Genomic DNA, 24,442 nt, shown 5'->3' with positions numbered 1-24,442 from the left:
TTCACACCTGTGCCATCGAGCCTGTGACATAGCGTTGTGATATTCAGTGGGCCTCACACAATCCAAGTGTCCAGTGTCCACAAGTGTCTGCAGAAATTCAAAATCTCCCAGAAATTCAAAATCTCCCTTATCCTGTAGTCACTTTTTTCACACCTGTGCCATCGAGCCTGTGACATAGCACTGTGATATTCAGTGGGCCTCACACAATCCAAGTGTCCAGTGTCCACAAGTGTCTGCAGAAATTCAAAATCTCCCTTATCCTGTAGTCACTTTTTTCACACCTGTGCCATCGAGCCTGTGACATAGCACTGTGATATTCAGTGGGCCTCACACAATCCAAGTGTCCAGTGTCCACAAGTGTCTGCAGAAATTCAAAATCTCCCTTATCCTGTAGTCACTTTTTTCACACCTGTGCCATCGAGCCTGTGACATAGCACTGTGATATTCAGTGGGCCTCACACAATCCAAGTGTCCAGTGTCCACAAGTGTCTGCAGAAATTCAAAATCTCCCAGAAATTCAAAATCTCCCTTATCCTGTAGTCACTTTTTTCACACCTGTGCCATCGAGCCTGTGACATAGCGCTGTGATATTCAGTGGGCCTCACACAATCCAAGTGTCCAGTGTCCACAAGTGTCTGCAGAAATTCAAAATCTCCCAGAAATTCAAAATCTCCCTTATCCTGTAGTCACTTTTTTCACACCTGTGCCATCGAGCCTGTGACATAGCGTTGTGATATTCAGTGGGCCTCACACAATCCAAGTGTCCAGTGTCCACAAGTGTCTGCAGAAATTCAAAATCTCCCAGAAATTCAAAATCTCCCTTATCCTGTAGTCACTTTTTTCACACCTGTGCCATCGAGCCTGTGACATAGCACTGTGATATTCAGTGGGCCTCACACAATCCAAGTGTCCAGTGTCCACAAGTGTCTGCAGAAATTCAAAATCTCCCAGAAATTCAAAATCTCCCTTATCCTGTAGTCACTTTTTTCACACCTGTGCCATCGAGCCTATGACATAGCACTGTGATATTCAGTGGGCCTCACACAATCCAAGTGTCCAGTGTCCACAAGTGTCTGCAGAAATTCAAAATCTCCCAGAAATTCAAAATCTCCCTTATCCTGTAGTCACTTTTTTCACACCTGTGCCATCGAGCCTGTGACATAGCGCTGTGATATTCAGTGGGCCTCACACAATCCAAGTGTCCAGTGTCCACAAGTGTCTGCAGAAATTCAAAATCTCCCAGAAATTCAAAATCTCCCTTATCCTGTAGTCACTTTTTTCACACCTGTGCCATCGAGCCTGTGACATAGCGCTGTGATATTCAGTGGGCCTCACACAATCCAAGTGTCCAGTGTCCACAAGTGTCTGCAGAAATTCAAAATCTCCCAGAAATTCAAAATCTCCCTTATCCTGTAGTCACTTTTTTCACACCTGTGCCATCGAGCCTGTGACATAGCGCTGTGATATTCAGTGGGCCTCACACAATCCAAGTGTCCAGTGTCCACAAGTGTCTGCAGAAAATCTAAATCTCCCCTGTCCTATAGACACCTTGTACCTTGTTTTACATTACTATATAGTTTGTAGGATTTTGTCTACATTTCTACCAAAAATGAGGAAGGCTGGTGGAAGAGGCCGTGGAATTGGGCAGGGGTTGGCAGCTGGTAATGATGGTGTTGGTGGTGGATCTGATGGTAGTGGCAAAAGCAAAATAGGACCGAATGCAGGAGGTGTTGAGCCTGCGTCATCGTCTGACTCCATAAGGCTTCGAAGGCTTAGTTTTCTAGGAGTTGGCAAACCGCTTTTAACGCCAGAGCATCAGGAAAAAGTTTTGTCTTACATTGCTGACTCAGCCTCCAGCTCTATCGCCTCCTCTTCTGAAGTTGTAAAAAGTAAAAGCACTGAGTCGTCATTGGAGGCTCATGTTCATGAACCACACCTTTCCTTGTGTCCTTCACCACAACCAAGATTGAAGGATGACGCAGGCCATACTACTGATTACTCCATGGAGCTGTTTTCACATACCATGCCTGGATTATCAAGTCAAATGGTGAATTACCCAGGCCAAGATGAATCTGACATGGAGTGCACTGATGCACAGCCGCTGATAGATGATTCTGCTGGTACATTCACTCAGAGCACTACATTGTCCTCGCAGTGTACAGAGCCAGATTCTGACCCTGATGAGACTCAGGTGCCCCTTCCCGCACACTATACCACCATACATTGTGACACAGAGGAAGATGCACATGACATTGAAGAGGAGGTGATGGATGACCCAGTTGTTGACCCAGATTGGCATCCATTGGGGGAAGAGGGTGCTGCTTCCAATAGCTCAGATGAGGAGCATCCACAGCAGACATCAACATCGCAACAGCTGTTATCTGGCAGGCCCAGAGCACTCCAAAGACAGGTTCCAAAAATCAAAAGAGTTGCTGGACAGCTTGTCCAGAGGGTCAAAACATCACAGCGTGCTAGGCCGCAAAATGTCTGCCAAAGTAGGAAGAGTGCAGTGTGGCACTTTTTTGAACAAAATCCTCATGATCAGGCCAAGGTTATCTGTAAGAAGTGCGCAAAGACCTTTAGCCGAGGGAAAAATCTGAAAAATTTGAATACCAGTTGCATGCTTAGACATTTAACCAGCATGCACTTGCAAGCGTGGACACAACACCAAACCTCAAGTGCCACATGTGCAACTGATCACAAAGAAGGTAGTCAGCAACGCTACATTGTTTCCCCCACTGTAAGCCCACCGGTTAGCACAGCAGCAAATGTTGAGGTGTCATTGCAAGGCCACAGCAGTCAGGGAATCCCACTGTTATATCAACGAAATACTGAATCTAGGCCATCAGAAATAACACCAACTCCATCACCATCATCAACCAACCCTCTCTCAGTCCGCCCTGTCCACCGCTACTTCCACCATATGCAGCTCTCAAGTCCAGCTCACCCTCCCAGACACTATGAGTAGGTCAAGAAAGTACTCAGTCTCTCATCCGCGTACACTGGGTTTGAACGCCCACATTGCCAAACTAATCTCGTTTGAGATGATGCCCTATCGGTTGGTGGAAAGCGCAGCTTTCCGCAAACTCATGGCCTATGCAGTACCACGCTATGACCTACCCAGTCACCACTTCTTCTCTCGCAAAGCCACATCAGCCCTCCACCATCATGTGAAAGACCGCATTGTCCATGCACTCAAGCAGTCAGTGAGTGGAAAGGTGCACCTCACAACTGATGCATGGTCCAGTCGGCATGGCCAGGGCCGTTACGTGTCCATCACTGTGCACTGGGTTAATGTGGTGGATGCAGGGTCCACAGGGGACAGCGGTGGTGGGACAGTGCTGCCTAGCCCACGGTATAGGAAACAGTTGGCTGTAGGCGTTCCACCCTCCTCCTCCTCCTCCAGAAGCGAAAGCTCGTCCACAGAGCGCAGTCGTACGAGCACTCCATCTGCAGCTGCCACTGTTGCACACGAGGTGTCCCCCTATCGAGCAGCTAGTGGAAAGCATCAGCAGGCTGTGTTGCAGATGATGTGTTTGGGCGACAGACACACCGCCGAGGTGCTGGCCGAGTACTTGAAGCGACAAACTGAGTCATGGCTGGGCAGTGTACATCTTGAGGCAGGCAAGGTAGTTAGTGATAACGGCCATAATTTTGTGGCAGCTATAGCCCTTTCAAAACTCAGCCACATACCTTGCTTGGCTCACACCTTGAACCTGGTGGTGCAGTGCTTCCTCAAAAATTATCCGGAGTTAACAGCCCTGCTCCATAAGGTGCGAAGACTGTGCGCGCACATCCGCCGGTCGCCTGTACACTCCGTTCGCATGCAGAAGCTGCAGCGATTGCTCCACCTTCCCAACCACCGCCTCATTATCGACATTGCAACAAGGTGGAACTCCACCCTGCACATGGTGGAGCGGCTGTGCGAGCAGAGGCAGGCCATAATGCATTTGTGGGAGGATACATGGCCAGGCACTTTGAGAGCAGACATGGAGTTGACAGGTGTGCAGTGGTCGAAGCTGAAAGTCCTCTGTAAAGTCCTTCAGTGTTTTGAGGAATGCACACGGCTGGTAAGCGCAGACGACGCCATCCTAAGCATGAGCATCCCACTTATGCGTCTGCTCATGCAAACTTTGACGCACCTTAAGGAGCAGGCGTCTGCAGCCAATGTTGACGAGGAGGAAGAGCTGGAGGGAATCCTTGATGACATTCAGCCATTGTCTGCTCAGGGACCTCTCCTGGACGAGTTGGAGGAAGAAGAGGAGGAGGAGGATGATGATGGGGATGATTACTTAGGGGAGGAGGATGCATCTCGTGGGGCAAGTGAAAATGTTGGTGTGGCAAGGTCTGGTACAGGGTTTGTGCATGACTGGAGGGATGTGGATTTGCCAGAAAGTGCTCCTCCAACCAGCACTCGCAGTGCATCATTGACACCGGGAACATTGGCCCACATGTCAGATTATGCCTTGCGGATCCTAAAAAGGGACCCCCGCATTGCCAAAATAATGAACGATGACGACTACTGGTTGGCCAGCATCCTGGATCCACGCTATAAAGGCAAATTACAAAACATCATGCCACAGGAGAACCTTGACCTAATATTGGCTAATAAACAAGCAACTCTGGTAAATCGGTTGCTTGAGGCATTCCCAGCACACAGCAGCGGTGATGGTTCTCACACGAGCCGTACGGGCCGGGGGCAGCTTGGCAGAGGTGTTCATAGTGCACACAGCAGAAGTGGCGTTGGAGACAGGGGTTTCATGACAATGTTGTGGACTGATTTTTCAAGTACTGCTCACACAACTGGTAATACAGCATCGATGGAAAGTGACAGGAGACAGCAGTTGTCAACTATGGTTACAAACTACTTTTCCTCCCATATCGATGTTCTCCCACACAGGTCATTCCCCTTTGACTATTGGGCTGCTAAACTGGACACCTGGCCTGAATTGGCACAATATGCCTTACAGGAGCTCGCTTGCCCAGCTGCAAGTGTGCTATCGGAAAGAGTCTTCAGTGCAGCTGCATCAATCCTGACAGAAAAAAGGACCCGTCTGTCAACCCAAAATGTGGATGATCTAACCTTCATTAAAATGAACCATGCATGGGTTTCCAAGGATTTTGTCCCACCTTCCCCTGATGACACATAGGGTGACAGAAAAATGGCTTGCTTTGGTCCACCTCTTCCTGGGACTTGACCTATTTCGCCTTTTGCATCAGCTGAATGTCCAACATCAACATATGCCACTTTCTAAAACTCCCTAACTGTGATGCCTCCCCCCCCATGGCCGGGGTCACCACCTAGCGCACGACACCGTGCGAGTGCCGTTGCCCTGGACAGGTGGGTAGGCCGACTCTTGGGCGCGGGCACTGGCACAGGGTCCCTCATAGTGCAATCAAGTGTCTCTGACGGTGGTGGTGCACACCCGCCGTCAGACACACCGCCGTACTATGAGGGGCCCAGTGCCAGTACTGACGCCCACGAGTGGGCCCCCCTTGCTTGGGCAGGGCCCCAGCATTTGCAATCTTTACCTCTCCCTGCTCCTCCGCTGTGTAGTCTTGGCCGTCAAATCCATACTGTGCCTGACACCATCTGAGCCTGCCTCCTGATGTATAGACATATCTTTTGAATGTGTACGCTATCCATACATGTTATCCGGGGATACGGTACCCTTTCTCACCTTTGTGCAATCACTTGCAAGCCATACTGGGCCTTACACCATCTGAGCCTGCCTCCTGATGTATAGACATATATTTTGCATGTGTACGCTATCCATACATGTTATCTGGGGATACGGTACCCTTTCTCACCTTTGTGCAATCACTTGCAAAGCCATACTGGGCCTTACACCTCTAAGCCTGCCTCCTGATGTATAGACATATCTTTTGAATGTGTACGCTATCCATACATGTTATCTGGGGATACGGTACCCTTTCTCACCTTTGTGCAATCACTTGAAAGCCATACTGGGCCTAACACCGTCTGAGCCTGCCTCCTGATGTATAGACATATCTTTTGAATGTGTACGCTATCCATACATGTTATCCGGGGATACGGTACCCTTTCTCACCTTTGTGCAATCACTTGCAAGCCATAGTGGGCCTTACACCGTCTGAGCCTGCCTCCTGATGTATAGACATATCTTTTGAATGTGTACGCTATCCATACATGTTATCCGGGGATACGGTACCCTTTCTCACCTTTGTGCAATCACTTGCAAGCCATACTGGGCCTAACACCGTCTGAGCCTGCCTCCTGATGTATAGACATATCTTTTGAATGTGTACGCTATCCATACATGTTATCCGGGGATACGGTACCCTTTCTCACCTTTGTGCAATCACTTGCAAGCCATACTGGGCCTGACACCGTCTGAGCCTGCCTCCTGATGTATAGACATATCTTTTGAATGTGTACGCTATCCATACATGTTATCCGGGGATACGGTACCCTTTCTCACCTTTGTGCAATCACTTGCAAGCCATACTGGGCCTTACACCGTCTGAGCCTGCCTCCTGATGTATAGACATATCTTTTGAATGTGTACACTATCCATACATGTTATCCGGGGATACGGTACCCTTTCTCACCTTTGTGCAATCACTTGCAAGCCATACTGGGTCTAACACCGTCTGAGCCTGCCTCCTGATGTATAGACATATCTTTTGAATGTGTACGCTATCCATACATGTTTTCCGGGGATACGGTACCCTTTCTCACCTTTGTGCAATCACTTGCAAGCCATACTGTGCCTGACACCGTCTGAGCCTGCCTCCTGATGTATAGACATATCTTTTGAATGTGTACGCTATCCATACATGTTATCCGGGGATACGGTACCCTTTCTCACCTTTGTGCAATCACTTGCAAGCCATACTGGGCCTTACACCGTCTGAGCCTGCCTCCTGATGTATAGACATATCTTTTGAATGTGTACGCTATCCATACATGTTATCCGGGGATATGGTACCCTTTCTCACCTTTGTGCAATCACTTGCAAGCCATACTGGGCCTTACACCATCTGAGCCTGCCTCCTGATGTATAGACATATCTTTTGAATGTGTACGCTATCCATACATGTTATCCGGGGATACGGTACCCTTTCTCACCTTTGTGCAATCACTTGCAAGCCATACTGTGCCTGACACCGTCTGAGCCTGCCTCCTGATGTATAGACATATCTTTTGAATGTGTACGCTATCCATACATGTTATCCGGGGATACGGTACCCTTTCTCACCTTTGTGCAATCACTTGCAAGCCATACTGGGCCTTACACTGTCTGAGCCTGCCTCCTGATGTATAGACATATCTTTTGAATGTGTACGCTATCCATACATGTTATCCGGGGATACGGTACCCTTTCTCACCTTTGTGCAATCACTTGCAAGCCATACTGGGCCTTACACCGTCTGAGCCTGCCTCCTGATGTATAGACATATCTTTTAAATGTGTACGCTATCCATACATGTTATCCGGGGATACTGTACCCTTTCTCACCTTTGTGAAATCACGTGCAAGCCATACTGGGCCTAACACCGTCTGAGCCTGCCTCCTGATGTATAGACATATCTTTTGAATGTGTACGCTATCCATACATGTTATCCGGGGATACGGTACCCTTTCTCACCTTTGTGCAATCACTTGCAAGCCATACTGGGCCTTACACCGTCTGAGCCTGCCTCCTGATGTATAGACATATCTTTTGAATGTGTACGATATCCATACATGTTATCCGGGGATACGGTACCCTTTCTCACCTTTGTGCAATCACTTGCAAGCCATACTGGGCCTTACACCGTCTGAGCCTGCCTCCTGATGTATAGACATATCTTTTGAATGTGTACGCTATCCATACATGTTATCCGGGGATACGGTACCCTTTCTCACCTTTGTGAAATCACGTGCAAGCCACACTGGGCCTAACACCGTCTGAGCCTGCCTCCTGATGTATAGACATATCTTTTGAATGTGTACGCTATCCATACATGTTATCCGGGGATACGGTACCCTTTCTCACCTTTGTGCAATCAATTGCAAGCCATACTGGGTCTTACACCGTCTGAGCCTGCCTCCTGATGTATAGACATATCTTTTGAATGTGTACGCTATCCATACATGTTATCCGGGGATACGGTACCCTTTCTCACCTTTGTGAAATCACGTGCAAGCCATACTGGGCCTAACACCGTCTGAGCCTGCCTCCTGATGTATAGACATATCTTTTGAATGTGTACGCTATCCATACATGTTATCCGGGGATACGGTACCCTTTCTCACCTTTGTGCAATCACGTGTAACTCATACTGGGCGTGAGAACGGCTGGCGAGCTGTTAAGCAAGCTACAGCACCTGTGGTTTGCACACGTAAGTTTTTCATTTTTTTCAGGAATGACGGTTAGGCCTAATTCCGGAACTGCGGTTGACCTGCACTTACTGGGAAATCATCGTTTGCGAGTAATAATTGTAATCAGTGATCCCCATCACTAACGTTGTTCAGCGGGTTATCTGCACCTGTAAGCGACAAACGCTGGCCTTTTCAGTGTAGCGCACATGCAGCCAAGGACATGTAAGGGCATGGCACACCAGTTATTGGCCAATCTCATGTGCCAGAGCCTCACGTGTCCCTATAGTAAGCCGGACTCGGACCGCGGGGCATGACGGAGTCTCGTTCGTTAACGGAATTAAGCTTGCAATGTGTGCATCTGTTCTGTAGCTGGCATGGTTGAGGTTGCCCGTGTTGAGTCAAATTACGCCGTAGGCTCCACTCCTGGTGGTGCCCTTCTGGACATTCCTTTAAGGTTCAGCTTTGCAACCATACTGCCCACGTAAAACAAACACTTTGCCTTCATGAACGCTGTTCGGAGGGTCATGACTCGTGGGAATAACGCCGCCCAATCAGTTAACCTGCTAGAGAGATCCTTCGTTGCTCCCAAGCATGACATCACACTCCCTAGGAGGAAGGTAATGCCACTGTGGCGACCGTACTCCTGGGGGCGACACAAGTGCACTGATGCCTAGCCACTGCTCGATGAATCTGCTGGTACATTGACCCAGACCACTACATTCCCCTCGCACGCTACCCGGCCTGAATCTGACCCTGATGAAACTCAGGTTACCCTTCCCATATACAGTTCCATCTTACACGGTGACAAAGAGGAAGCTGCAGATGAAAGTGCAGGTTCGGCCCACCCGCCATCAGACACACCACCGTACTGTCAGGGGCCCTGTGCCAGTGCCGTCGCCAACGAGTGAGCCCCACCTGCTTGCTCAGGATCACAGCACTTGCAAGGTTGAAATACTGTGCAGTGAGATGGAAGATGGGGATGACGAGGAGTCCAGACTAGTACAGGGATTCCCTAGCGAGGAGACTTATTTCATTGTTTTCAATGTTGGGACAGCAATTTTTGGGGAGCACTATACTCTGGAGAATGATAGATGGGGCCCACCATACACTGGAACATTCCAAAGGTGGACATCAGACACTGGAGCAGCATTTACAGGGCCCATTATACACTAGAGCATTAGAAATGGGGCCCATTATGTTTGGAGCATTATTTGGGCCCATAAGACAGTGGAGCTTCATCCATGGGGACCAACATATACTGTAGCATTATGTGGAGCTCATCATATACTGTTTCAAACATTATATGGGACCAATGATTCTGTATGGAGAAATAGATGGGCCTCGTCATGAGATGTAAAAAGTGAGGTATTTTTCATTGTACTATACCGCTATTTCTCTGCCATATCGGAGCATGATGAGTTGTGGTATTATGTGTTAAAGGGGTGCTCTTTCGCCCAGGGCACATGAAAACCTGGAGCCAGCCCTACCCCCCCACAACTTTAGCCAAATAACCCCCATTTTTCAGTGCGTAACTTGTATTATGAAGTTAATTAAGGTTGACCAGCTTAAGTAAGAAGAATTGATGCTTTTGGCATTCAAATGAGCACTGTAGGTGTGTTTCCTGTCCTCCTCTCACTGCCGACTTTTATTCCCCATTGACTTACATTGGTTTTCGTGTTTCGGGACGACCCCGACTTTTCCCTATAATCGGCCGATCTTGCTCGACCCGACTTTTGGAAAAGTCGGGTTTCACGAAACGAAACTCGACCATAAAAAAACAAAAGTCGCTCAACTCTAGTCACGAGTTCTCTTTCCGGGCTCCCTCTGGTGGTTACAGGAGGTAATGGAGCTGATCTAATTAACAGAGGTCTGCCACCTGATAATGAGGAGGACGATTGGACATCTGGAGTTTCTGATTGGATTTAAGACAGCCGACTCCCACTATCCCTGTTCTCGTTCTAGTGGGTTGTTGATGCCCATGCCAGTGCCCAAGAGGCCATGGACCCATATCTCAATGGATTTTATTTCTGATCTTCCTGTCTCTCAGAGAATGACTGTTATCTGGGTAATTTGTGATAGATTTTCTAAGATGATCCATCTTGTACCATTCCCAAAGTTTCCATCTTCTTCAGAGTTGTTGCCCTTGTTTTTACAACAGGTGGTTCGGTTGCATGGGATTCCTGAGAACATTGTATCGGACAGAGGAGTCCAGTTTGTTTCCAGATTTTGGAGAACTTTTTGTTCCAATCTGGGAATTCAGTTATCTTTCTCCTCTGCATTTCATCCTCAGGCCAATGGGCAGACTGAGAGAACAAACCAGACTTTGGAGTCCTATTTGAGATGTTTTATATCTGCTGATCAGGATGACTGGGTCTCATTTTTGCCCTTGGCCGAATTCGCGCTAAACAATAAAGCTAGTTCTGCCACTTTGATGTCGCCCTTTTTCTGTATCTTTGGGTTTCATCCTTGATTTTCTTCAGGGCAAGTGGAATCTTCGACCTGCCCAAGTGTGGACTCTGTGGTAGAGAGAATGCAGCAGATTTGGCACCAAGTGGTGGATAAATTGTCCCTCTCTCAGGAAACAGTCCAACGGTTTTCCCACCGGCATAGGACCATTGGTCCCCAGTTTAAAGTGGGTGATATGGTTTGGTTGTCTTCAAAGAATATTCCTATGAAGGTTGTATTTCCAAAGTTCGAGCCAAGATTCATTGGACCTTATAAGATTTTGCAGATTCTTAATCCTGCTTCTTTTTGATTGGCGCTTCCAGTTATGTTTAAGATCGATAACGTGTTTCATAAATCTCTGTTGAAGAGGTTTGTGGAGCCAGTAGTTCCTATGGCGGCACCTCCTGACCCTGTATTGGTTAAAGGCAATGTGGAATATGAGGTAGAGAAAATATTGGATTCTCGTTTGACTAGACCGAGACTCCAGTACTTGGTCAAATGGAAGGGTTATGGCCAGGAGGATAATTCTTGGGTCTCTGCTTCTGACATTCATGCCAATAGATTGGTTCATGCTTTTCACCGGGCCCATCCCGATCGGCCTGGTGGCGTGGATGAGGGTTTGGTGACCCCTCCTCAAGGGGGGGTACTGTTGTGAATTCACTTTCTGGCCTACCTCTGGTTACTAGTGAAGGTAGTGGAGCTGGTTATAGTGACAGAGGGGTCGCGAGTTCTCTTTCTGGGCTCCCTTTGGTGGTTACAGGAGGTAATGGAGCTGATCTAATTAACAGAGGTCTGCCATCTGATAATGAGGAGGATGATTGGACATCTGGAGTTTCTGATTGGATTTAAGACAGCCGACTCCCTCTATCCCTGCTGGTGATTTTTTCCTGCCTCCTGAGGTCTTAGTTTCCAGCTCAGTCCCTGCATGCTCAAGCTAAGTGTTCTTTTGCTATTGTTCACATTTGATTTGGTTTTGTCTATTTCAGTTTTGTGTGGTCATCCAGCCCCAGCTGGGGCTGTGCTGAATTTCCATCCTTATGTTATTGTTTGTGCCAGTTTGTTTTTGTCCCTTATTAGATTGGCCTCTCTTTGCTCTATTTTTAGAATATACCAGAGTGCTGATATAGTGGGCAAAGTCCTGTCTAGTTAGTTTGGGCCCCATCGTTTGCTCAGCCTTTTTCCCTACCTGCGTTTGTGTTTTCATCTTGTCTCACCGACAATATATGTTTGGGGGCTATCTATTCCTTTGGGGTCTGCTCTGGGGCAGTTTAGATTTCCCCTTTCTTTTCTTTAGACTTATTTAGTCCTCCGGCTGTGTCAAGGCATCTAGAATCATCGTAGGTATGCTCCACAGCTACTGCTAGTTGTGTGGATAGGATCAGTGGTCTGCAATCCGCTTAGTTACCAACCTCTCTGGTTTTCTGTGGCTTAGCTTGGTCTTGCTTTCCTCCTCGGTGACCCAATCATAACACCTATCCATTAAAGTAAACGGCTGCCCACTCTCTCCAGTCCCACAAGCTCGCTGTCTCGGGGTTATTCTTGACACTGATCTCTCTTTCAAACCACATATCCAAGCCCTTTCCACTTCCTGCTGACTTCAACTCAAAAATATTTCATGGATCCGTACATTCCTCAACCAAGAATCTGCAAAAACCCTAGTCCATGCCCTCATCATCTCCCGCCTTGACTACTGCAACCTCCTGCTCTGTGGCCTCCCCTTTAACACTCCTGCACCCCTTCAATCTATTCTAAACTCTGCTGCTCAACTAATCCACCTGTCCCCCCGCTACTCCACGGCTTCTTCCCTCTGTCAATCCCTGCACTGGCTTCCCATTTCCCAAAGACTCCAGTTCAAAACCTTAACCATGACATACAAAGCCATCCACAACCTCAGTCCTCCATACATCTGTGACCTCGTCTCTTGGTACTTACCTGCGTGAAAACTCCGATCCTCACAAGATCTCCTTCTGTACTCCCCTCTTATCTCCTCTTCCCACAATCGCATACAAGATTTCTCCCGCATATCCTCCCTACTCTGGAACTCTCTACCACAACATATCAGACTCTCGCCTACCATGGAAACCTTCAAAAAGAACCTGAAGACCTACCTCTACCGACAAGCCTACAACTTGCAGTAACCACCGATCCACCAAACCGCTGCACGACCAGCTCTACCCTCGCCTACTGTATCCTCACCCTTCCCTTATAGATTGTGAGCCCTCGCGGGCAGGGTCCTCTTTCATCCTGTACCAGTCGTGACTTGTATTGTTTAAGATTACTGTACTTGTATGTATTATGTATACCCTCCTCACATGTAAAGCGCCATGGAATAAATGGCGCTATAATAAATAATAATAATAATACTTAGCAGGGTCCTCTCTCTCCTGTACAGTGTAAGCTCTTATGGTCAGCGGGGTCCTCTCTCTCCTGTAGAGTGTAAGCTCTTATGGTTAACAGGGTTCTTTCTCTATCTCTCTTCCCAAAAATGCGTGTAGTTTCTAGTGTTGAGATTTGCACTAAATTATTCACTGCAAATCAAATTCCTTGAGAAAATATGGTGAAGTTGTCAAATTCAAATTTCAAAAGATCTCACCTCTAATCATATCTGTTTTTTTTTAAAGTGGAACAATACAATGAACATAGAAATCCTGGGTGAAGCATTGTGACCATAGAGCTTTTGATCCATGAAACATGGTGTAGGGTGGCAGTCATGGGCGAGCAGGGCATCATCCATGGGCCATCATGCTACGGGAAAATGGAGGTCCTGGCTAGGTATGGGTGCTTCTGTTACATTGGTGATAAGTCTCTGAAGACTGCATGCTGCTGCTTCACATGGCAGGCCAGGACTAGATGGTATGGAGATGAATGAGGGAGACCAAAGTTCAAAGATAAAACTTTTTACTGAACAACTTGATGAGAAGTGTATACATTAGACACCAGGCACAACGCTTTGTGAATGCTTGTTCTGCATTGTGTAGAGTCAGGTACTTTACGGTTACATGTGGTGGTACATTGCTTCCAGTACATACTACAAAAGTCCACCAAATAAATTATGGGAATCTCCATCTTCCCCTGTGAGGACCGCATGGGTCAAGGTTTAATGCTACAGACCCTCACAGCTACTCTCAACTTCTAGTTGATTAGCGAGGACCTCACTGGCTGAGGTGCATTGGTACACCTATATGATACAGCATCTTTTCAGTTAGCCATTAAAAGGTATCAACCACTGAGGACTCTCCATTCTAAATATTCTTCTTGGAACACCAAATCACTAGTAGAGCCACGCTCTTTTCTGTGCTACTGCCTCTTCAACTATCCATTGTAGAATTTGTGTTCCCATTTGGCAACACTCTAGCTTCTTCTTTAGAATGGATAATTGCTTAAGACCGGCTTGCCTGAGATAAGAAAAGTTCTATTTAGGACCGCATCCTGCTGCTCACCTGAGTAACATCTTACCTGTTTACTTATGCCTCCTGGCCTTGAATAAGGATCTCATATTCCTCTTTCTCTTCCTTAGACTCCCTGACTCAAATCCCTCTGCCACCTAATCTATGCTTCCATTCAGAATGAATTATCTGATTTATGGATCTCTTCACACACAACATCGCTTCCATTCAAGATATGCAGATAATGAGTTTAGAAAAAATCACTCTTCTGATACTTTCATGCTCCTGAATATACAGAGCAGGCTAAGCAGCTTTGATTTTCCCTATATACTATACCTGCTGTGGCATGTAAAACTTTGGGCTCTCCTGCCTCCTCTAACCCTGTGCTAAAAAAACAGCAGCCATGGGTTCTTCTAAGCAGCTGCCAGCACTCTGAAAATTAAAATGTTGGAGGCTTACAAAGCAGGAGAAGGCTATGAAAAGATAAAAAAGCATTTTCAAGTTGCCCTTTCCTCAGTTCATAATATAATTAAGAAATGGAAATTAACAGGAAAAATGGTGGTCAAGATAATGTCTGGAAGACCAAGCTAAATTTCAGTGAGAGCTGCTCATAGGATTGCTAGAGAGGCAAATCAGAACCCCCTCTTGACTGCAAAAGACCTTCAGAAAGATTTAGCAGATTCTGGAGTTGTGGTTCATTATTTTACTGTTCAGAGATACCTGCACAAATATGGCCTTCATGGAAAAGTCATCAGAAGAAAACCTCCCCTGCATCCTCACCATAAAATTCAACCTCAGAAGCATGAAAAAGCATTTTGGAAACAAGTCCTATGGACCAATAAGGTTAAAATAGAACTCTTTGGCCACAATGATCAAAGGTATGTGTCGAGAAAAAAGGGCACAGAATTTCAGAAAAATAACTTCTTGCCAAACATTAAGCATGGGGGTGGGTTAATCATTCTTTGGGGCTGCATTTCAGTCAATGGCACGGCGCACATTTCATGGGTAGAGGGAAGAATGGATTCAATGAAATTTCAATAAATTCCTGATGCAAAGATAGGGCCATCTGTAAAAAAAAAACTGAAATTGAAAAGAGGATGGCTTCTACAAATGGATAATGATCCTAAACACACATAAAAATCCACAATAGACTACCTCAAAAGGCAGGCACAAGCTGAAAGTTTTACAATGGCCCTCACTGTCCCCCTATCTGGACATCATTGAAAATCTGTGGCTAGACCTCAAAATAGCAGTGCATGCAAGACAACCCAGGAATCTTACAGAACTGTAAGAATTTCGCAAGGAAGAATGGCTGAAAATCAATCAAGCAAAAATTGAGAGACTCTTGGCTGGCTACAAAAAATGATTACAAGCTGTGATACTTTCAAAAGGGGGTGCTACTAGGTAATAACCATGCACGGTGCCCAAACTCTTGCATCCACCCATTTTCCTTTTTGTAATTTTTAAAATGTTAAAGATGACTAATATATACTGTAGCATATACAAGTCATGTCATATACAAGCCATGAAGTACCAACTCCACATTTGACTAGTGGTGGTACCAAAACTTTCCTAATCATCACTAATGTTGGAAAGAACCATCCTCAGTTTCCTCCTTCCACATACACACAATATTCCAATCTCAACCATTGTGACGTCAGGGTGAAAACAATGATGGTGCTGGTTCCTGGACAAAATATTAAGTAGACCTCTACTCCCAGTAGCCCCATGTATGTGATTTTGATGCTGCTGGATCTTTAAATCTTTTATTGCTTTATGCAGGGCAGAAAAAAAACTAAATGGGTCCAAGATGGAGCAGCTGAGTTGAGGCTAAACTCTTGGTACTATTCCTGTCTACAAATAGCTGCGGTATTTGAATTGATAATTTTTCTGCACGTAAAAGAAAAAAAGTTTTGATTTATAACCTAAAATTATTTTATTTGTAAATGGAGAATAGTGGTGGAGACCGTAGGACTAGTGCCCCATTTGCCCTCACTTGGATGATTTGGCCAACCGCTACTATTGAGGCACCACTGCAAAGATCCAAATTCTTCAATTCTTAAACTGTGCATTTACCATTAGATTCTAATCCTGACTGCACAACATTTCCTGTTTAGCCATAATAATTGTGAATATACTAGCCATGGTATATTATTCTGAATAAAGCCATTTTGTCCCTGACATACATTATCATAACTCAATATTTGCTGGCAATATTGTGAATAATTCCGCACTAAACAATGAAGCTGTCCATAACCAAAAAGAAAATCTTTGTAGGAAAAAAATTCACAAAGCAATGATTTTTAAGACAGGAGGTTGGCAAAATATTTATGCTGTAAATCACTTGATGGTCTTAGGGGAGTTTATAATTTATCACTTTTAATTCACAGTTAGTTTAGTGAACACTTGAACTGGAGCACCGGGGAGGAGAAAAATTGCTATTATATTTCTTCATTACCTTACTGTGTGGAAAAAAAAACCTACAGAATGCGGTAAATACAAATTCAGATAAGTGACATCATTAGCTGTAATGGAGAAAAATGTAAATAAAACCCACATTCTTATTACTAAACCCTGTTGTGTGAAGGGCAATAATTCCTAAAATGGGACATATAGTCCAACATTTTTACGACGTAGGCGATAGTCCACAATTGTCGTCTGTTAAAAATGCATACGCTGATTTACAATCGTTAAGCGAAAGGGAATTCTAAGCAGAGTTTCTGCAAAAAGCCATTGATTTGTTGCATGGCAAGTGCTCGGCACATTATTAAAAATATATGCGCTCACCAAATGAGAAAAAATTCTAGCTTCAAGGCTCTAAACTAATTCCTGGAGAGAATCAAACTTGCAAATTACACAGATAATACCTTCAATAAAATATTTATTGTGGCACAATATGTTGTTAATCATTTTCACTTCTCTTTAGCAAGGTACTATGTAAATGAAACATTAACCACAGCAGAATATGAAGTAGCTTGATGGCCTGCAACCTGTTAGGAAGCATACCAAGTAGCTCTGCCGCTTAGGAATGGGGATGGATTTCATTCAAGCGGTAACATCGACTGCACGCAAAACAAAAAACTTTGGCACTTGTAAACTCCAGATGTTTATAATTTGACATATTGCCATTAGAATGGGAATCTGTCAGCAGGATTTCATCCCATAAACTATATATATATGCACATGTAGTTCATTCAAAGACAAGTTCAGCAATACCTTTACATGGCTAGTCCATTCCTCCGTTACTGAGAAATCCATGTTTATATTGATATGCAAATGAGGCTGATGAGCTATGGTAGATCTGAAGTTTATGTTACTCTCTATTCCCCACCCAGCGCAACATCCTCATGCTTGACTGACAGCCATTATGCTGTGTGACTTCATGCAAAGTAGCTATCAGTCAAACAGGTGGAAGCGGTACTGGGTGGTGAATAGAGCTGGAGTGACAGAGGCTTCAGATCCACAGCCTTATTTGCATACCAATTCATACACTGATTTCTAAGTAATGGAGGAATAGACTGGCCATGTCAAGGCATTGCTGGACTTGTCTTTGAAAGAGCTCCATGTGGATATAAATAGTGTGGAGGGTGAAATCTTGCTGACAGATTCCCTTAAATGAGTGCCATTAGCATTTCTTTACAACTTTTTACCAGAATATTCATCTGCTTTGCCACCCACTATCATGAGTCATATATCTAAGGCTCTGTATTCACATACAGTATATTCCTAATATGCGCACACCCTGCAAGAGACAGCCATTTTCTTGAGGCTGTGAGCTTCAGCGAAATGGTCGCTGAAGGATGCGCATGCGCAGATTGAGATGTCTAGTGGGCCAAGATCCCAATTTGTGCATGCGCCACCTCCAGCAGCTTGCGGCTTCAGGAAATTGGCCGCTGGGAAACCAATAATGCACTCCACTCTGCTTATCGCTGATATAAACTCGGCACCTTAGTACCAGAGGGGTTAAATCTCACTAACTACCTAAACAAAATATTTTATATTCTATGTAGTTCTTTCCCATTTTATTATACATACAATTCTTGTTTTTTATGTATATTATACTTGCATATTTTACATTATTTAATTTTATTTATGTTGTTATAATTGTAATTATATGAGGCTCACTACTGTCCCCCTCCTCTCCCCTCCTCTCTCCTTTTAATTCAATTGTATGTTTTTAAATTTAACCAATCAAGTGTTTTTCATGATTGCACCTTTTACGCCATTGGTTGTTGGTTCTTTTTATATTCCCTCCCCCTTATATCCTGTATGTGCCACCTGATGAAGACAGAAGCTATCTGTCAAAACGCATTGTGGAATTCAATAAACTAAAGAAATCTTTTAATCTACTGACCCTCTCCATATCTTTTGCGCTCCCCTGTGACCGGGACATCCTGCATTATTGAACACATCCTCATCTGAGGCACCCGGAAGGAGCTGCATCGGACTATTCTCAATTGGCTTTTCCTGACCTGCCAGCCTGGCGCTCCATCAGGTTGTCTCACCTTTATTATTTTTTTTATCGCTGATACCGGACCCGCAGCATCCCCACACTTCTGCTGCCGCCAGCCTCCTGTGACCCCGCTCCACCACCGCCGGCCCCCTGGTAAGATACCATAAATTAGAACTATAAGATGGATCCCCATCTTATAAAAATCTTTTTTTTTCCTATTTTCCACCCCAAAATTTGGGGTGGGTCTTATAATCCGGTGCATCTTATAGTCCGAAAAATATGGTATTCTCTAATAATATTCCAATAATTACATTAAAAAAGTGCAGACACCTCAGAATAACCATCTCAATGAGAGATGGAAAGTCTTTTTTGGCCATATTCACTCCAGGTCCATACCAATCCACTGAATGCACCATCCAGGCAAAAGCGATACTGGTCACCTGATTTCTTCGCTTATATCATTGTTAGCTGAATGGACTGCTGGAGAGCTAGAATTACTAACATGCTGGCTTTTTTTGGACTATAAAGATTTGTTGTTTCTAGTGGTTGCCCAGTGAATGGTTTGGCAATAGACTTAAGTCCACAAATGTAGTCAAAATGCCATTGAGGAGATTTCTGAAAAATTGGTATAGAATCTAATCTTACCGGCTTGCATCCCAGGTGCAACATCATTGCTTTGGCAAGAAATCACCCAGCATTGACTAATCAAAAGAAGAGCTATGAACCATAGCCTTACAAACTCACTCTTACCTGTCTGCATCTCCAACATCTTCTGATTAAATAAGCCGGTGCAACGCCATTGTTGGCATGACGTCATATAGGGCAGACAAATCCAAAAAGGAGCTGGGTATGCTGGCAGGTAGAGAAGCTTCACAGGGATCTACTCTGGCAGCTATAGACTACCAACTTTGCTGCAGGACCAGTGTAATGAAAATAATTTGGCTCATTTCTATCCACTGACAACTCTGAAAGCAAATATTCCTAGAAGTTAAATTTTTCCTTTTTTTAAAAAAAAAGCTGTATTAAAGTTAAAATGATCAAATTTGAATGCAAACAAAGAACCAAGAAAAAATGCTGACACTACCGTCAAGCTCAGTCAGAAGGAAACAATTCAAACAAAACATATTTAGATATGAATGTCATGTTCATTTTAGGTACAATTTTCTATGTTAATTAATTTACTTATACACACTTATAGTGAATATAAATCAATTTTTGCTTACACAGAGCTTCAAAACCCCAGCACAAATTGAAAAAAAAATTCAGTAAAAATGTACCAAATTCTTCGAGCCTGCAACCACCTCTAGGGGGAACTAAAGATCTTGTTGCATACAATGCAGTCAATACTGAACAGTATAGTGTAAGCCCTCTTTAGTAATAGATGAAGGCAACAAAAATTTTTGCAGTTGTTGAAGAAAAAAGAACATATATCTACTACAGTCATATATAAATAGATCGATTCATCATCAATCATAGCTACACAAATGAAAAAATAAATCCAAAAATAAATCACAATAACGCATAATAAAGATATGAGATGTGTACATTGCTTAGTGCATGGCGTAGGTACAACCGAAGGCCCCTCATGGCTGGTGCCATTCCTCAGGTATTACCCCCATAAGCGGGTATGTATGGAGGATTGCGATTAATTATTTTTTATGGCAAGTCCTACAGTCTTCATTTTAGATATAATTATGTACTCATTACTTTAATCTGTGTGATATTTTGAACTAATACTTGTTTTAGTGATAATTTCTTATTGTGCCGTTTCCGTCCGGTTGATATTGCGATTTTTTTGTCACATGACTCATTTTTACCTTCACCTATTTGTACGTTTTTTTCCTCACAGGGATATACTGTTGGACTTGTCTACTCACTACTCTCAGCATTCAGAATGGATTCCACAGTCTCAGCATGTGATGGATGAGTCTATGAGAAACACAAAGTTACATATTGTACCTACGGTTTTCCAAATACTGAATGTTCACATCATATAAAGCTCCTCGCTGTGTAACACATTTATCATGCAGTGATATTTTTAAATTAGATGAATATGTTGTACTTTTAGTATTTTGTAAACTAATGATTAAACATGCCTTTTATGCTTCCAAAAACATCATAGCACTTATGATAAAACATTCAGTTTGAAAAACAAACGAGATGCAGCCTTGATCCATGTAGAGAATGTTATTCATACAAAACCGGCATGCAAGTTTGCATTGGAGGAAAATGTCGAGCCGGAACGGCTGCAAATTATTCATGTAGTTTGCTATTTTATGCATCATGGTCACCTGTTCTTTGATTGTTTCAGTATAAGTTTTCACAATAAATCATTAACTTGTCTTCGGAAGAAAATAAAAATCCTTTAAAATTGTAATTTTATTTATCAAGGCATAGGTGTGCATTCCACTGGGATAACTCTATCTGCTACTGGGTTGTTAGGGGAAGTAGCATCAACACAAGTTCACTGGTGCAAATGTTTGGGTTTTTCCCCCACTTTATAGACACCACAATCCAAGCAAACATGTATTGTTACACTTTTTCTCCTGTAAGAAATGAAAAAGAAAGATGAACTAGCAATCCAAGGTAAGGAACTTTTGGACGAGCCAGTAAATGACGAACGAGCCTTTGTAGGAACACTTATTTCCAACTATCTACTCTTATATACAGGCTGGCAATCACCCAACAAAAGAGCAAAATGCAAGCATCGAAATTGTCCCTTGTAAAGAGGTGACGGGCTGCCAATACTATGATATTCTATCCATGCAAATCAAACTTATTAGCAATCGTGTGCTTGTGAAATGTTCATCGGTCGATCTCAATCAGGCAAGAACATGACCATTGATCGTCTTGTATATAGACAATCGGCAGTCATCTAATGACCTAAATCAACCGGTGAAATCTGATCAGGCGATCAACCCTCCAACACACTCACTATTTAAGATGAACGAATTGCTTTGTGCAACCCCAGTATACAATCCAGGTCAGCATTCGTTGGCCCTGACAAGAGTTGTGCGAATTTCCTGAAGCTTCTGAGTTCCCCAGCTTAGTGTTTGAGTGGCTGGCCGGGCATGATGTCATCTCTTTGTGTGAGGAAATCAGAAGCTAAACCTGGGCACCTGGAGGATAAGAAAATTCACACAGCTCCAGTCCACAGCCAGAAAGCACTGACCTGGACCATGGACTGGAGTTACGAGAAGCGATCTACTCATCTCAATTCACTAATAATCTTTGCCTCCAATTTTGTGTATAAAGATGAAGTTATCAAAACAATGGTATTTAATGTGCTATACAGAGGGACTATACAGAAGGACAGCATAGCTGGCTAATTTTGTGGCAACTGGCTAATTTTGTGGCACTGTCTGTCCCTTATTCTGTCATTGGGGTTGATTTATTGTCTGTGTAAAGTTTGGCCAGGACCGTAGTCGTAGCCGAAGACACTGGGGTTCTGGTGTCCTAGCCTCTCCTCACAGAAAAATCATGCTCACTAGTCAGCATACCTGTGTCTCTGGATTCAGTTCCTTCAGGGTCCTCCCTATGCAGTGGAAGACCGTTTCCAGGAAAATTCACATCAACTGAGACACAGTCCATCATAACTTCAACAAGAACATCTTTACTTGGTTCAATACACAGCAGTACCAAAGACTTCGCAGCATTTCCAACAGGCTTCTCTTAACAAGGTTCCTTCTTTTTCCCTGCACTGCTTTCATGGCTACACAGTATGGGCCCAGGTCAGACCGTCCCTGACGGTTTCTCAGTTTCCTTTCTGTTCAGCTCTGCTACGGTTAAGCATCCCTCGGTCTGTTTTGCCCAAGACGCAAGATCATTAGACACCAGAGTCAGTAGCCACTGAGAATGAGACCTGATCTGATGCACTGCCCTCTGTACTGGCCCCGCTTCTTCTCCATCTTTACTCACTGCTTCTGTGGGTTCCCTTGGCTGTTTTGCCCCAGTCTTAAGGGTATGTGCCAAAGCAATGAGTTGCCACATTCTGCTATACTGGTCCGTTGTGCTGTGCTGGAGCAAAGGATGGCTGGACTTCTCACTTTTAACATTGCAAGACTGCTGCCGCGTCCAGGGCTTATTGCCTGTGTAGGCCCTTTGGGTGCCTCTGGCCCTCTCCCCTAACCCAAGGCTGTCACTAGCATATCCAGCAGCAGCCTCTCCTACAATTAACTATGTATTTGTACTATCTACACTATCTAGGAACTGTGAACATTAACATGCCCCCCATCTAGTGGCCAACCATGCCAACTGCATGTTCCCTAACCTTGTGCACATCAGTATAACAATATACACATCATACATTATACACTTAACAGTAAATGGTAATACACTTAGACGTGTAGCAGTACAACAACTGAACATTGGTAATACACCTAAGGGTGTAGCAGTGCCAACATAAAGATCAACAAACATACTGTATTTTTCTCATCCCCTCACTTGTCTTCCCTTCTTTTGAGGTCCATGCCGTCAGACTCTACACCCTCTTCTCCATGCGAGTGGCGGTGGTATATCGTCCTCCCGGCCCCTCCCATCAGTTCCTGGATCATTTTGCCACTTGGTTTCCATATTTTCTCTCCTGTGACATCCCTACCCTCATCATGGGCGATTTCAACATCCCCATTGCTCTTCCCCTCTCCCCATCTGCTACTCACCTTTTATCTCTAACCTCCTCGTTTGGCCTTTTGCAGCTTACTAATTCTCCAACGCATGAAGATGGAAACTCCCTCGACTTGGTCTTCTCTCGGCTTTGTGCAGTGGATGATTTTGCAAACTCCCCTCTCCCGCTCTCTGACCACAATCTTCTTTCATTTTCTATCAAGAACTGCCAGGCTGCTCAGGTCACCCCCACTGTCCATATTTATAGAAACATACAGGCCATTAACACCCAGAAACTTATGAAGAACTTGCAGTCTTCATTGGCCCCTATCTCCTCCCTCTCATGTCCTCATTCTGCATTGAAGCATTACAATGAAACACTTCAAAGTGCCCTGGATGAATTTGCACCTCCTATACATAGAACACCACAACACAGACGGCGACAACCCTGGCACACCCTGCAAACACGTTTCCTGCAGTGGTGCTCCAGGTGCGCCGAACGTCTGTGGAGAAAATCCAACCTACCCGAAGATTTCATCCATTATAAGTTTATGCTTTGAACATACAACACTGCCCTTCACCTCTCAAAACAAACCTATTTCAACACCCTCATCACCTCACTGTCCAATAACCTTAAACGTCTCTTTGATACTTTTCATTCTCAACTCAACCCAAGAGTACAGGCCCCAACCACGGAGCTTCGAGCTGATGATCTGGCCAATTACTTCAAAGAAAAAAATTGACCAGCTCCGACAGGAAATTATCTCCCAATCACATCATACCATGCACTGTCCTCCCTCCCTCACCGCATCTAGCTCACTCTCTGATTTTGAACCAGTCACAGAAGAAGAAGTAAGCAGGCTCCTTGCATCTTCTCGACCAACCACTTGCACCAGTGACCCATTTCCGTCACATCTACTCCAGTCCCTTTCCCCTGCTGTCACCCCTCATCTAACTAAAATATTTAACCCCTCTTTCTCTTCTGGTATCTTTCCCTCCTCATTTAAGCATGCCATCATACATCCACTACTTAAAAAACCATCCCTTGACCAAAACTGTGCCACTAACTATAGACCTGTCTCTAATCTTCCCTTCATCTCTAAACTCCTGAACCGCCTGGTCCACTCCCGTCTTATCTACTATCTCTTTGATAGCTCTCTTCTCGACCCTCTTCAATCCGGTTTCCGCTCTTTACACTCTACTGAAATT

Source organism: Dendrobates tinctorius, unplaced genomic scaffold (assembly GCF_039654945.1).
Source record: "Dendrobates tinctorius isolate UK_male_01 unplaced genomic scaffold, ASM3965494v1 ptg000029l, whole genome shotgun sequence".
NCBI classification, from domain to species: domain Eukaryota; kingdom Metazoa; phylum Chordata; class Amphibia; order Anura; family Dendrobatidae; genus Dendrobates; species Dendrobates tinctorius.
The sequence above is the reverse complement of the archived record's forward strand: the minus strand, read 5'-3'. Positions refer to the sequence as shown.